Raw genomic sequence first — 17210 nt, 5'->3', positions numbered from 1 at the left:
CTAGCAGCTGACTGTTTATTTGAGTTTGGTTCATTTCAGAATAGAAGAGTTACAGGCAGCTAGCTCTTGGCTGAACCCATAATCATAAAAATAGGGACTCTCAAGCTTCAGGATTTATATTCAATGAGGTTTTGTGTCCTTAACCATCAGGATGAGAACCTGGGGAGAAGCTGTAGTAGGTGAGCATGAAAACTATAACTCTCTAGAGTCCTAGCCTATAGATAAAAAGAGGGCAAGAATTGTTCACAATCAGGGACTTTAAAAATCAGTTTGGCCAGACCGACACCTGTTTCTGCAGAAAATAAAACCTCTGTTTCACTTTTGCTCTTGAAGTTGTTAGTAGAGTGAGGGGCTTATTTCTCACAGAAATGTTGGATAGACAGTGAAACAGACAAATCTGGCATTCAGAGTAGAGTTCACAATAGCCTAATACAAAGCATACTGTCAGCTACATGGAACTCCATGATGCAATCATTCAGGAAGTGATCCATAATAAAGAGCATCCATGAGATAGGTCCTGGTCTGTTCAGAGGTTACAGGTCAGGGCAATGAAGAAAATGCCATGAAGAAGATGAGAAGAAACTACTGTGGTGTGGAAGGGGGAAAGGGAGATGTTGCCCAAATCCTAAATGGTCTTTTAATAAAAACCTGAAGCCAGATATTGGGGTAAATGCTGAAAGATCAGAGAGACAAAGGAACAAGCCACAGTGACTTCTTATCTCATCAACTCCACGAATCCTCTGACTGAATGTTCCTGAGTCCTCAGTTGAAAGCTCTCTAGTTCCTGTCTCCTCATTACTTATATGCCTTTCTCTCTCCAGCCATTTTGCTTCCTATCTCAATGTTCCTAGTGCTGGGATTAATGGTGTATGTGTTTCCCAAAATCTGGGGTTAAAGGTGTGTGCCACCACTGCCTGGCTCTGTTTCTCTCCTAAACTGAATCAATCTCATGTAGCCCAATGTGGTCTTGAACTCACAGAGATCCAGATGGATCTCTGCCTAGGATCTCTGTACTAGGATTAAAGGTGTGTGCCACCACTGCCTGAACTCTATGTTTAACTCTGTGGCTGGCTCTGTCTTCTAATCTTCAGGCCAGCTTTATATTTTAGATTACAAATATCACCACAAGGAGATAACACAATAAGCCTTGGAATCCAAAGGAAAGGTATGTTTCAAGTAAGGATGGGGATAGGGGGAGTAACTATGTTCATTTGTTGTAAATAGATAAGGTACAATGAGGATTGGTGAATCAGCATTTATTGGGAAACTGGAGATTACTGATACTCTAGCAAAAGCTATTTTATTAAAGAAGTGAAGGTAAATTCTGTAATAGATAAGTTCAAGAGAAAACAAAAGAGGACTGTAAGTATCTAAGTGTTTTAAGAAGTGTTCTCATGCTGCTACAACTAAAACAAGATGAAAAGTCCTGAATACACATTGAACCTATTTCCTCCAAAGCATCACAGACACACACACACACACACACACACACACACACACACACACACACACACACACACAAGATGAGAGCTAAACTTAGCAATGTAGTGGTGGGAACTCTAATGGCTATGATGGGAGATATAAGTACAATGGATTCCATGCTGGAATTTTGACTCTCTTCTTGTACAGCTCTTGTGCAGACAACCACCACTGCTATGAGTCAGTGTATATACTCTCCGTGCTATGTCCATAAGTCATGACTTCACAATTCTTCTCCTCATCTACCAGCTCCTACATTCTTTCCACTTCCTCTTTCATGATAGCCTTTGAGCCCTGGATGGGGAAAAGTTGACTGAGATGATTCATCTACAGCTAAGTATTCACAGTTACTCATGATCAGCATGTTGATCCTGTAAAAACAAGAATCATTGGCCAATTGAGAGTAACACAAATCTCTGAGTATAAATATTTAGAAAGCAGTTTAACAGCATGGCCACTTAACAAAGGTAACAACAGTAAGTTCCCCAACAGCCTGTGATATCCAATCAGAAAGTAATTGGTTAGCCCCATAACCATCATGCCGCTATTCCACCAGTGAGCACATTTTGCCAAACAAGTCAGTATCGAGCATGCAAAGTCTAGCATTAGGTGAGACCATTGACTTCTTTTCTATCCTACCAGCCTGCATAGCACCATTTAGCACTACTTAAGCTAGCCAGCAGGGAGAGAGTTTCCTGGTCAATCATGATAGATTTCTCTATGACACTTATCTGAAATGAGTGGTTATCTTCAGAACTAAGGTCTTACCATCTAGTTATAGTGGGCAAGCAAGAGCAATAGCAATACTCTGTGTTGTTGGGGGAGCATCTTGGGCTTCTCTTATCAAAAAAATGTTATAGGGAAGCATTTCGTGCCTGGAACTAAGATTTTCATATAATAATCCATGTCTTCTGGGAGTAGCATTGTCCAACCATGCAAGGTATTTCTGTTCAATCTCCTTCTTAAATACAATATATCTTCAGTAGCTTTCAAACTAATAGAAGTCTTCCTCATAGAGCCTTAGTTTTGGGCTAACCCAACACCTACCTTCTCCTCTTCCTTATCTTTCTATCCCCACTTAAACTTTTAACCCAATGAATCTTCTTCCTTTTGTGTCACTCATATTGCTCTTGAAATAGTAACAGGAAAGGGACATTGAGTGTGAGGCCACTTCTTGAGACATAATTCTTTGGAGAGAAGGTTGAATCCTATGAAGAAATGGGGACCCTCAACTTTCAGTAAGAGCATGAGAAATGAGTCAAGAACTGGATCATTGTTCATGAATCCATCTTTATTCTTACTTCTGGCCACTGTTCTTTCTATCAAAATAAAAACAAACCCAAAGCTCTTCCACTTAGGACTGCCTGATCTCCTCACTGTATCTTTTAGGGCCAGTTCCAGGCTTTCAGCTTGTACATACAGCCAGCTTACCCACCACATGTTCTAAATTATTTGTTCAGGCTCTGTATCAACAAAGTTCAAGACAGAAAAAAAAGCACTCCCAATTGAGACTTCCACTGGGAAATTATCTTGTCAAATCAATGGGATCCCATAGACTTTCAATCCCTCTTTAAAGCATTCTATGATTACGTTATAGAAAACAAGCCTGTGCTGTTACTTGACCACTTACTAACAAACTCATGAGAAGGTGAACTCCTTGAAGGTAAGATCTGGGTTTGTTAGTCATACTTTTTAAGCAATGTTGTAATAATTTAAGAGTTAGAGGTGGAGAAAGAGTGTTGTGACACTCCATCTTCTGGACATTCCATGACCTTTGTTGTCATGAACTCGTAGCAGTTGTGGTACCTGCATAGGACCTGTACAATATGGGGCCTTTCAACATTCCATCATGAGTTAAAAGGGCTCATGAGCTATTGGCAGTCAAAGGTTGCGACTAGAGGGGAAGTCACTTTCTTCAGTCATGTTACAGTGGTAAGTTACTCATGCACTAACAAATAACCCCCAACCCATGAGTATACAAACAACTCTAATTAAACTCATGAGATCATTTTGAAAAAAGACATGGAAATAAGAGGATGACTTGATGGAAAGAAGAAGGGGCCAAAGGGAAGGGCAAGGGAAATAAGAGAGGAATGGTAGGTGAGTGTAGTTGATGTTTTCCTGTGTCCCGCCCAGTCTGCTGACACTCAGACCCAAGTAAACACACAGAGGATTATAGTAACTAAAACTACTCAGCCATTAGCTCAGGCTTACTACTAACTAGCTCTTACACTTAAACTCAGCCCATTTCTGTTAATCTATATGTCTCCACATTTTCTGTGGCTTTACCTGTGTGTTATTACATGCTGCTCCCTGGATGGTTGGCTGGCATCTCCAGACTCAGTCTTCCTCTTCCCACAACTCTCCTTGTCTGCTTATCCCACCTATACTTCCTGACTGGCTACTCGCCAATCAGCATTTTATTAAGCCAGTGTACAAAAGCATTATTCCACAGCAGGTAAGTAAGATAAAAATATATTTTATACATGGACAAAGAGAGAAAGGAGAAAAGGAAGAAAAAGAAAGAAGTGCAGTAGTAGCAGTAACACTGGCATGGGTCTGACTCTCAATATGTTGGCTACAAAGCCTTCAGGAAGTTATTAGGCCTCTTTATGCTGACATTTTGAAACAGAAAAGATGATACTCACCTTGCAGTGATACTCTTAAAGCTAGTACTAATACTATGGTACTCAATAACAGACATGTTGGAAAGACCAATTAGTCCCAATTATTGTTTGAATCTGCAGAAATTAGTCCAACACTGGGCACTTAGAGCATCAACAGAAATTAATGTTTACAACAGTGATTCTCAACCTGTGAGTCATAACCCTTTCACTGGGGTTGCATATCAGATATCCTGCATATCGGATGTTTGCATAACATTAGTAAAATTATAGTTATGAAGTAGTACCTAGAATAGTTTTATGGTTGGGGGTCACTACAACATAAGGAACTATATTAAAGGGTTGCCTCATTAGGAAGGTTGAGAACCACTGATTTACAATGTTAAATGGGGAGGAAGAGGGAGTGGTTGGATGTTTGATTTTTTTTTTGACAAAAGGCTTATGACCATAACAATTTTTAGATGTTTTACTTTTAGCCCATGAAGGGCTTACATGATAGAAAATGGAAAGCAGGATGCTAAGATTTCGGCAAGCATTGTTAATGCTAAAAGGACACTCTAGTAAACAAAGACAGCTACTTCTGCACAGAAACTGCTTCATTTCAGACCACACAGTTCATAATCCATCATAATGAATACCACCAACTCTATTTACCCCAGTAGGCCTCCCCACAATTAAGAGGCCATCTTGTAATTTGAACAGCAGTAGGCACTGCTTTCTCTTAGACATCTGCATCATCATCTTCTATAATATTGGTGAGACTCAAATGTCTCCTTCAACAATACCTTCCTGGGGAGCTTGGTGGCCATTTCTAGTCTGATTGATGGAGCAATAGTATTTCAGACTTCTCAGCACTGTAGAGAAGTAAAACCGAGAGCAGAAGTAGATGGCAGAGGTAAGAGACACCAGTGATGGCAATCAGCCTACATACACAGTTGGCTATGGCCAAGATACGGAGATTGAGCAGATGTCAGTAGACAGATGGATTTAAACAGGACCTCCCAAGAACTACATCAAGACTAACTAGTTCTCCAGGCAAAGTCATGGTGAAGGTGGTCTCTTCACCATGTGAACTACAGCTAGTAAGAAGATATCAAGAGGCTGCATGGATCAAGAGTGAAAAAGACTCTTCATGAGCACCCATAAAAAGCAGTCACACAAAAGGATGATAGTCAGTCAGGACTGGGTAGGCTCTGAGAAATCCTGAAGAAAGCTCATCATCTTCTAATTGCTGGGTTTGTGTGATGATAGGACAGTTCTACTTATAGTTTACTGAGGAACTCCAAAATATGTTTTTCCAGAAACACTGCCTAAATTATGAATGAATCCCAGGCTGGGCATGGTAGCACACATCTTTAGTCCCAGCACTGCAGAGGCAGAGGCAAGTGGATCTCTGTGAGTTCAAGGCCAACATGTTCTACAAAGTTCCAGAACAGCCAAGGCTGTTACACAGAGAAACCCTGTCTTGAAAAAAACAAAACAAAACAAAAGAAATTATGAATGAATCTGGAGAAAACTTTCTATATTAACAGATGCCTCTATGAAATTCTCTGGTTAAATAACCTGATGCATATTCTCCTATTAAAGGATTAAATTTACAATAATTCAACATGGAGCTTTTATAGACAATTTCTATATAGAAAAAAAAGGAAATTATTTACTTGCTTGGGGGGGGTTCTCAATTTTTAAATCATTTTCAGGACCTGGTGGTATCAGTTCAAAATTCTAGCAGGAAGATCAAAAGTTCAGGTGCTATGGCATGTTCTGTATGGCAAATGTGTTGCTGATTAGTCAATAAATAAAACACTGATTGGTCATTGGCTAGGCAGGAAGTGTAGGCGGGACAAGGAGGAGAATAAAGCTGGGAAGTGGAAGGTTGAGTCAGAGAGACACTGCCAGCCGCCATGATGAGAAATAGCATGTGAAGATGCCGGTAAGCCACGAGCCATGTGGCAAGGTATAGATTAATGGAAATGGATTAATTTAAGCTGTAAGAACAGTTAGCAAGAAGCCTGCCACGGCCATACAGTTTGTAACCAATGTAAGTCTCTGTGTTTACTTGGTTGGGTCTGATGGCTGTGGGACTGGCAGGTGAGAGAGATTTGTCCTGACTGTGGGCCAGGCAGGAAAACTCTAGCTACATTCAGGTCTTGCCTGCACTATAGAATGAGTTCAAGGCCAGCCTCAGCAACTGAATGAGGCCCTGTCCCAAGATAAAAGGTAAATACAGGGTTAGAGATATTTGCATCTCAATGGTAGAGCACTTGTCAAGCATGTATGAGGCTTCACAATCAAATCCTAGTTCTGGCAAAAACCTATGTTTCAGATATTGACTTTTTACTTTTTATCTCATGTATAGTTAAGAAATATCTTTGTCTGGTGGACGAGCTTTAGAATGGTGCTGACCTGTCTTTACCATTTCAGCTGGATTCCAAAGACATAACACTTCTTTTCTGAGACTGTGCCATTCTTAAAAAGTTGTAATTCCAACAGTGTTCTATAGACCTGCAGTCTACTGTGCAGGCTCCAGTAACACTTCCTCCCTGTTCTGTTATTGTCATGTTTCCTGGAATTCTCTTGTAAACTTCTTTTTGAAGTCTTCCTATTTCCCATACATATGGTTCCTATCAACAACTTCAATTTCTGTATAGAAGTCATTATCCAGATTGAATGCAGTCCCTGGTTTGTATGAGCTGGGGCTTCCTCCCATGACCCATGGTGTGGATGCAGACAATAACTGTCTTCTTGCCAAATTAAAGCTAGAGTGATTGGTCCAAAAATGGACTCCTGAGTTGAGTTGCCTATTTAGAGCTAAGCCAAGAATTAGCTGGAACAGTGGGAAGAAGTTGCGTTCTTTTCTCTAGTCTTGAATCTAGTGGGTATAAGCCTGAGTCTGATAGTGAATACAAGGAGACAGAGGCTATGTGTGGAAGATGGCCTGCAGAGATGCACAGGCAAGAAACAAAGAAGAACTCAATCCCTGTGAGCATTTCCATTCCACTAATGAGAAGGGAATCCTTGAACCTTCTGCTACTTGATCAAATAAACTGTTGTCACTTAAACCCATTTCTGGTAAGTTCTTTATACTGAATGTGTTATACCTGATACTCATAGAGGATCTCAATTCAAGGTAAGACATAGCTGACCAGATATTTTGTAATATATGTATATATACATATATGTAATATTTTGTAATATATATATATGATTGATGATAGATAGATAGATAGATAGATAGATAGATAGATAGATAGATAGATAGAATTTTAGATAAAATATAAGTCACTGTGAAAGTTGTCTAAGTGGATTTTTATTTAACTATTTATCTACTTTGGTTTTTGAGACAATGTCTCATGTAACCCTTGCTGTCCTAGAACTCCCTGTAAACAGGTAACCAGGAACTTCTGATCCCTCTGCCTCCACCTCCCAAGTACTGAGATGACAGGTATTTATAATCATACTTGGTTTTGTGTAGTTCTGGGAATAAAACCTGGGCCTTGTCAAGCAATCTAATACCAGCTACATCCAAGTTCTCTCTATATGTTTGCTTTTAATTACAACTTTTTCAACCAACATATAGTGAAGGTACTGTGCACTATCTAAGGGCATCTATACTGTACCCACCAAGTGTAAACCTGGATGTAGAATGAGGCAGAGGACATTTGTCCTGGGAGAAGAATCATTGCACTGCTGAATTTCCTCACTTGATCCTGTGAAATGTGGTAAGTCTGAGACAGTGATGTTACCTGTTGGAGTTTGCAGGTTACCAGACATAGAAATTGGATTGTGAATTTGGAGTAAGAAAAAAAGGAATTAAAAAAGCCAAAAGCTTTCTTTTCTTTAGATCTTTCCTCTAATACCAGTGGATATTTCACACTGGGTTATACAAATCATCAATGTGCTAATTAAGCTGTGTTTCTCCCTGTACAGTCTTTTTGGCTTCCCTCAAAGTGATAACAAATGGATCATCATTTTCCTTAGATCTGAGATCACAAAATGTCCACAAGGAATATACAGTCATGGTAATACAATAGCTGGCCAAAAATAATAAATAAATAAGCACAGCTTTAAATATCACCCACCACAAAATGTGGAATATAGAATGTGAAATTTCAGAGGCATGACTAATGGGGTGATTTCTATTTTTCCAGCCACTGAACGCCCAGTCCATGAACCGAGTACATATAACACTTAGACAAGAGTCTTAGAGAAAACTGACAGGTATATAGGGCATTTTATCTCACATTATGTGATTTGTGGAAGCAATCTCAACTGGAGGCACTTCAAAGGAAGGCATTAAACAAGTGTAAAATAACTAATCTACAAGTATTTATTAAGTGTTTGCTGTGTCGCTAGCCAAGCACAGGGTGCTTGAGAGGGAAATAAGAATGGGAAATCTGAGGACTTCACTGAAAACATCCAGCTGACCATGCACCCCCCTCTTTCATCCTTCTGAGCCATCATACAGGAGGCTCCTGGGTTAATTGGCTCAAAGCACGGTTGGAATGCCTTTTCTTTTAAGGAGCTCTTCACCGCCAATCTCAGACATTCTACATTTCTCTGGGGTCTGCCTCATGGTCCCGACACAGTTTCAGTGACAATAGAGGCTGGTTGCAGTGACAACAATGTTGACAGAAAAGTGGGAGATGAGGAGAAAAGGAAAGAGTATAAGGAAGAGAATGGGGATGAGGAGGGGGGAAACAACAGAGAGGGGATGAGGGGGAGGAGGAAGACACTAACATTTTACAAGAGGTGAAGCTTAATGGAGCACCTGAGGTATCAGAGGTCATGGTTGGGAAAGGTGTTACCATGTTTCTCATGAGACCCAACTAGTCCTCTGTATCTCTTTGGCTTCCTGTCTGATGATGCAAGGTCTTCCTTCCATCACCACCTCCACCACAGTGGAACCATCCACCATAAGATCATCACAAGAGCTGAACTGATGCCAGGACTGCTCTCTGAAATCCCAGGAATAGGGAATAAATACCCTTCATTCATCTACAAAGTTGCCTAGCTGTGATGGGCACAATTATTACAGCATATTATATAATTTAACAAAAATCTAGTTATATTTACTATCATTTGTATATGAAGTATCCCCCAAAAGGTTAATATCCTAAAAGTTTGGTCACTATTTGGTAATACTGGGGTCATATCAGCACTAACATCATTAGCAGGTGAATCTACTGATGTTCAGAGCTACATCATCTGTGACAGGGTAGAACCTGTAACAAGGTAGAACCTGTTTAGGAAAAAATTGGGTCATGAGTCACGAGGGCCATGACCTTGAAAGATATGTAGTATTTCTTGCCTCCCTTGCCACCCCCATGCCTTTCTCTCTGACTCTGTGTGTGTGTATGTCTCTTTTTCCTATCTATCTATCATCTATCTATTATCTATCATCTATCATCTATCTATCTATCTATCTATCTATCTATCTATCTATCTATCTGTCTATCTCTCCCTTCCTTCCCCTCTCTCTCTGCCTTTTAGTCACCATGAGGTGAGTAGACATTTCCATACTCTTTCACTATGATTCTTCTGCTTTGATATAAGCCTAATCCTAAGCCTAAAAGCAATGGAGGCAACTGACCATGGACTGAAACCTTGAAAGTCAGGAGTTGAAAGAGGTATTTACTTAAGTAGTTTTCTCGGGTGTTTTGTCAGAGTGATAGAAAGTGGATGATAAATGTCATTATACATAAGAAGTACCTGAGGAACAGAGAAAATATCCCAAATGACAAAGTATTTCCCTTGCCTTGAAAGCATGAGGACTGGAGTTTGCATCCCAGAACCCACATAAAAGGCCAAGCAGATATATGTGGTGGCTGCCTGTACTCTCAGTATGTGAGAGTCAAAGACAAGAGACCCTAAGGATAGTTGAATACCTAGACTAGTTCAAAGTAGAAAGCTTCCAGTTCAGTGAGAGATCCTGCTTTCATTAAAAAATAATAATAATGAAAAATAATCTGGAGGATAATTGAAGAAGACACCCTACACCAACTTTAGGCCTCTACACATACACGTACATATGTATATGCACACACACACCATGAAAAAGAAATTAAAAGTCTAGAAATATACTGGTAAGGATTGACTGAGCACATTATGGATCCAAATTCTTCCCACCTCTCAGCAATATTTGTCTCTGTTTCAGGATTCACTCAGTGTCCCCCATTGTTCTAGCCTCTCCCCTGATAGATGCACATAGCTTTCAGGGTGTGAAACTTCTCTTTTCACTTCCAAAAGAAAGACCTAGGATATTCTTTAGTAGCTCTCATGAAAGATGAGAAATGTCTCCTTACAGAAACACAAAACATGTCTTCTCTCATCTCTTTATCTCTGAGCATGACACCCTCCATGCTCCAGGATGTCTCAAGAATAAGATTCTATTTGATGGATGTGAGTGACAGCTTGCCTCTGAAGCAAAAGGTAGAGTCAGTCTTGTTGAAACAAAGCAGATGAAGTTGAGTCAAGTGAAATTATTCAAAAGAAATTGTGTGATGGTGTCAGAAAAGGGGAAAGGCCACGAGAAAAGGAAAAGGCCAAAAGTCATGTCAAGTTTGTGACATTTCATCACGCTCCTGGTACTGACCACCTACTGAGTCACCAGTGAAGAGTGCACGGGAGAGGTCATTCTAACATAGGGTTGCTGAGTGGTGGCACACTCATCTTCTGAGTCGGGCAATTGGTAGAGTTGGAAGATGTAGCATGGAATGGGGAAGTCATGTGGAACAGCCAGGAAAGGAAGGCAGAAAGTTCAGGAAACAAGAAGTTTTGCCTGCTTGACAATTTTGCCTTCCTTGTGAGGCATGGGCTATAGGGTGAGCAGGATAGGAAATGAGAATAGATGCTGCAAAACCACATGTGCATTAGAGCATCCTCCAAGGGGACAATCCTCCTGAGAATGTTTTTATGTCCTAGCTAATTAGCCAAATAGATAATTCATTTTACTCTGGAGAATCCCTTTTTCCCTGAGGGGAGAAAATATTCAAGGTCTGCAAAAAGAGAGTCTCAGACTACTGTGAGCATTGCTATATACTGCCATCAGCCAGGGCTGATCCAAACAAGGACAAAACAAAGACAGATTATCCCACTTTGGGGGGATCCCTCCATGACCCCTGATGCTAGTCTTCCCTTCATCCACTTCCAGCTAATTTCCCTATGCCTTTCCCCAACACTTAGGCCTGTAGGCAACTACTGCCATGGGCATATAGCTCCTCAGAAGACTCCTCTGTTGTTATCAAAATATACAGAGAGACAATCCCACAGTCTGATGGTGGCAGAACAGGGGAAAGGGAAACAAATGGCATGCAGGGAGTCAGTTAGTGTAGAGAGCAGCCCCTGTGTATAAGAGGGTGAGAGCAAACACCGGAAGGAATTCTTTCATCAGCTCACCTTCTCCCAGAGCATAACAGGGCTTAGGGAGCAAGAGTGCTTCTGCAGTTTTTAGATGTATGGCCAGACTATCCAGAGACTGGGGTTAGCTTTGCAGTGCTTTGAGTCTCCAAACAAGAGCAAGTATTGTAACAGAGCTGGGTTCAGCAGACCGCAACATCACAAAGCTGTCTGGGCCTTGCCGTGCCAGAGCCATCTGGATGCATTTTAAGCTTTGCTTGTGCGCCTGTTTGTTGATTTCTTCAAAAAAGAAAAATATGCCACCTAAAGGATGTCAATATTCTGTGCCCTTGGAAATTGTATTTCAAGCCATATATTACTTAACTGACATTTTAGTTCTTATATTAGTGCTCTGAAAGTTGCTGGATGCGACTAGTCCTTGAGAAATTACATATTTAAGAAAGCTAATGGTTTTTACCTTACAAAAAGACAAGACCATGGCTGGCCACAGGCTCCAAGGGACAATCCCAGTGGCCAATATGTACTCCAGGACTCATCCCTTTCCTTTACAACCTTCCCACTATAGCAGCAGTGGTGGATACCAAAGTCAATTTCAAAGCAAAGCATCAGCCTCCACTCTATTTATGAGCACAAAGAGATCTTTGTGTGTTGAAAGAGTATAGCTTCTTCATTCCAAGTAGCTGAAAGTCAAAAAACTTCCTGCAGCCTACAGAAACTGACGTGACCCACATTTCTCAGGTAATGACAGAGTCTTGAATGATTTGTCACATAGTTTGGTTCAAAACAGGACCCAGGATTCTTGTTAAGTCTCAAGTTATTTCCACCTTGCCATAGTGGCACCCCAAGACCATCACAACTGTCACCACATGTGCAAAATGTCTCGACTTAATTCTGTACTTGGTTATTTTGGGTCGTAGTCCACAATTCTCCTAACATCAAGTAGTACACAAATTTCTACTGCTTTTCAAAGACAGAATACTTGGATGCACTTTTAACTTAACTGCAGCTGCTTTTATAGGTCTCTGTTTTGTTACTATGGAAGTCTAAGATGGAGCATAGGCCAAGTGGGACCTTAATAATAGCCAATATGAGTACTCATCTTTACATGGTTCTCAGTAAGTTTGTAATAAATCCATGGACCATTATATGTTATTATTTACATATCAGGAGTTTTTATTATTATTTCCTCCTTTCAGGGAATTAAGATCATTATAAAAGCCATAATATTTTCCTTTTCACCCTGGCTAAAGGGTGACTCCAAAGTAAACATTATGCCTAGTCATCAGAATTAGGCTAGGCTAGTGTTTTGGGTTGAGTACCCACTTCTCTCCCAGTTGGCCATGCTTGCCTTAAGCCACATACAGTCAGAGTTTCCCCCCAAACAAACTAGGTAGGGTTCATATGGAGCAGAAGTTCTGGAAAACTCTAAGACGTGACACCTAAGCTATCTCTGGGATGAGCTAGCTAAAATCTTTGAAAGATGAAAAGCCAGGGAATTAAAGCCGGCAGTGCCTCATAGCACAGAGAAAAACTCTCTTCAATAAAATAGGAGTCAATAACACATTGGCTAGGGATAGTGAAATCCAGAGAGAAAATAGTCTAGTCAGATTAGTAACACAGGGAACTCAGCACTGCCCAATTCTATTTTCCTCGTGAATAATTTGACTGATGTTCCAGTCCAGATTGAATTTTTGTAAAGATTCCTGAGTTTGGCACTTTTGTTAGTCACACTGTGTGTGTGTGTGTGTGTGTGTGTGTGTGTGTGTGTGTGTGTGTGTGTGTGTGTGTATACATAATACATATATATAAATATCTGTTCTAAAATTTGGTTATATTACTTTCATTTTAAGAACATATTAAATTTGTTTTAGGCAAGACCTAAAATGCTCATTAGAAAAAGATAATGGTTTTCAAGCTCTAATTTGCAATGTAGATACCACACAGAGTGGAAGGATTAGCAAACCCTGACTCTACCCCTTCCTCTAGGCACTTATACACCTGGAGTGTTTGAGAAACACTGGGAAGGCAGGTATAGCTGAAACGTAAGGAGGGAGGAAAGCCAACAGGAGATAGCCTTTTTAAAGATTTATTTTTTATTTTTTATTATGTGTATGAGTGGTGGGGGGAGGGTAAGTTCATGTGAGAGCAGGCACCTCAAATGTCAGAAGGGTAAGTTAAATCCCATGGTGCTGGAGTTATAGGTGAGCCAATAAAGTGCTGGGAACCACAACCAGTTGTCTGAAAGAGCAGGATTCTCTCTTCAGTGCTGAGCCATCCACTCTTACTCCACGTAGAGTGTGTAGCTGTGAGTCCCACTCACAATACTTACATGTTCTGCTATGAAATGATATGTAAGAGGATAATCCTGGCTGCTGTAAGAAGGAGAAATAGGACTTGGAACATGGATGCAAGAAAAGAAGGTGGCGGTGTGAATGTAGATGTTTGTGTTCGGATGTGTGAAGGGGTACAAAAGAAAGATGAGAAAAGGCAATGGTTCCTCGAGGACTTGGAGGCTTGATGCTGCCATCATATGAAATATTAGGCCAGGGTATGGGGGCATGTAGAGATGAAGAAAATCTGATGGCTCGAAGAGTTCACAATCTAAATGGAGAGACGGACACATTAAAAGGTACCCATAAAACCGAGTCCCACTGCTCAAAGGCTTACTTTGTGCTAGCTATCAAACTATCTTGTAAACATGACATCATTCAACCCTTACTAACTTTAGGTAGTGAATACGATTAGTCTTATTAAGCACTTGCCCACAGTCTAATACAGGAAAACCAGTAGTGGTTTAGTGCTTGCCGAAATCTAAGACAGGACAACCAGTATTAGTTTAAACCCACTTCTGTCTAACCTGAAACTTGTGATCTCTACTGTGCTTTTAGTCTATCTAACTCTGGCTAAAGTTAGTCGAGGAAATACAGTAGGCAGGATGCAAGAAGTGGATGCCTGAGAACAGAAGACTTTACCTATGACAGAATGATTGTGCAATCACTTTTAATCCATAAAACAAGAAGGACGGACTCAGTGATTTCCATGGTTCCTTCTGTAGAGCCCTAAAAGCCCATCATTTTAAAATGCAGGTTTGCTTCCTTTCACCAAAGTGAGAATCGTTTTTATTTCTTAAGATTGAATAGCACACATAACACAATTCTCATTTTTATACAAAGCTATTCGAAGCCAAGCTAAATTGTGCTTGCAGCCTTACAGTTTGCCCATTTTGAAGTCGAAAGAACATTAAGGGTGAAAGAATAGCAGATTGAAGAAAGGTAAATGACGAAAAAGGGGGCATATTGAGGATCTCAACCCTTTGCCATGACATAGGCAAGGGGAATAAAACGGAGGTTTGAAAAACTGTCATCTTCCCAAAGAACTGAGAAGTTTTACATATTTTATACTTAAACATCCTGATAGTTGACTAAAAAGTTCAAAGAAAACTAGAAAATTATCTCACACATTAATTTCCATAACCCTTCTTGCTCCAAAACCTTGGTTTATTAATATGACACCTCAATGTATCCCCCACTGAAAAATCAGAAAAACATATTTTCACCCAGAGACAAGAGTTACCCACATCCAGGAACACACAGAGCAGGGTACTTTCCTTCCCTTGGGACAGAGAAAGAAGATTAAGGTTAAATTCTGCCTACATTGAAGGAATAATAAAAGCAATATAGGTTTTAGTCAGGATGTAGCAAGCCTGTGTTTCCTCCATCATCCTACCTACACTTAAAGTGGGTGTTAATAATGTACTTATCATGGCACCACACTCCTTTAATTCTAGCACAAGGAAGGTGAACATAGGAGGATCTCTGGAACTTTCTGCCTAACTGCTCTACCCAAATTGGTGAGCTCCAGGTTCTGTGAGAGACCATGCTTCCAAAAAAGTAGAGGGATTGCATGTAGCTTAGGTAAAGTGTTTGCTTACTATTTTCAGGACCCTGGTTTGATCCTCAGTACCACAAAGAAAAAAAAAACAAAAATGAGGGGAATAAAGGAATTCAGGTAGGCACTCAAAGTCAACCTCATGTCTGCACACTTGTACATACGTGTGCATGCAAATTCATGAACACATGCATACCATACATATATACAACACCAAAACACAATAATATGTAAGAACTATATTCAATATCACAGTAAATATATTCAATGTTTAAAAGCATAAATTAAATAGACTTCATTTCATCTATAAAAATCTTGTATCTAAATAACTTCCTGGGGATTGCTGAAAATGGGGCCTTTATTTATTATCATGTCTATTGTTTCCTTTAAAAAATGCCAAACACAAAAACCACACAGGAATGGTCATGGGATATGAGCACACACCCAACAGAAGAAATTCATATAAAATATTTAGTCTTCTTGATGATGGATATAAACGAAAACTACAAAGCCATACATGCAAATAAATACATCATATCAAATTAATCCAAGTGTGCTTTTTAAAGAGAACATTGAATATTTATAAAAATATAGCAAAATGATTGTCCTAATAACTGTTAAGGAAAAGAGTAATTTCTAGAAATCAATGCTTTCAGACATTAACAATTTTCTTTCTGGAACTATATCCTAAGGACATCAGCAGAATCAGACATGATTAAAAGAGAAGCGTCACCCCTATAAGAACAACAACTATTCTTTCAAGCATCCACACAGCTGCTTGCTGACCAACAGGGAAACAAGAAGATGCTCTTTCCACAGACTGCTCACCCTCAATGCTAAGGCCCAAAAAAAAACAAACCCATCCTTAGTTAGAAGAAGAAAAGGACTGAAGAGCAGTAGAAGGTGGAGATATTTTTTATAGAGAGACTATTGAATTTTCTGAGTCTTCTTATTCTTATTTATTTTTTGTCTTTTTTTTTGTCCTTCTGTGAGGAAAAGATGACAGAGAAGAATTTGAGAGTCGTACAAGTTCTTCTTCACATTCAACACAACAGAAATACCTCTCAAGTAAGTCGGTTCACAGATAATCAAATTATTAAAAAAAGAAAACAACAACTTTCAAGTCTTTCTCGGGGGGTTATGTACCATTTAATAACAGCTTTACAGAAGTGAGAGAGCTGGCTTGAAGTTTCTCTTAGAAGCTGCTTCTTTTGTTCCAACCTTCAGAACCACACGTCTACGTTCCAGACCAACAACCCTGCACAAATAACCACCTGCAAGCTTTTAGCCTTCTCCTCAATACTAGCTCCTCGGAGCCCTTAGATCAGTGATCCTCAGCATTGTCTGCACATTAGAATCCCCTGAGAACTCATAAAATCCCCCAATGCCGATGCAGTGCTTCAGACATATAAATTAACGTCCCTGAGGATGGAACTCAGGTGTCAGTAGTGTTTAAATCTCCCCAGGTGATTTCAGTGTGAAGCTAAAATTAAGAAGCAGTGCTTCAAACCTTTGCTTTACCTGGAACAGAAAATAAAAAAATATAAAAAGGAGTCATATGAAGGTAATACTTTCTCCCCAGATGATTCAGGTTTTCACTTCAATACACACACACACACACACACACACACACACACACACACACACACACACACACACATACACACACACACACACATATTGTTTTTTTGAGACAGGGTTTCTCTGTGTAGCTTTGCGCCTTTCCTGGAACTCACTCTATAGCCCAGGCTGGCCTCGAACTTATAGAGAGCTGCCTGGCTCTGCCTCCCGAGTGCTGGGATTAAAGGCCTGTGCCACCACCGCCCGGATCACATTAATATTTTTAACTTGCCAAATTTT

At 40.0% G+C, this 17210-nt stretch overlaps 1 protein-coding gene across 1 annotated transcript in view; it reads right to left on the bottom strand.

Moving 5' to 3' along the window:
• LOC128108875 (cytosolic beta-glucosidase) overlaps window positions 1–17210 on the bottom strand; it is a 134002-nt gene that overhangs the window by 28729 nt on the left and 88063 nt on the right. The window lies entirely within an intron of this gene.

Source organism: Peromyscus californicus, unplaced genomic scaffold, assembly GCF_007827085.1.
Source record: "Peromyscus californicus insignis strain IS unplaced genomic scaffold, ASM782708v3 Scaffold_13__1_contigs__length_99412109, whole genome shotgun sequence".
Taxonomy (NCBI): Eukaryota; Metazoa; Chordata; class Mammalia; order Rodentia; family Cricetidae; genus Peromyscus; species Peromyscus californicus.
This window is presented reverse-complemented; position numbering and strand designations above follow the sequence as displayed.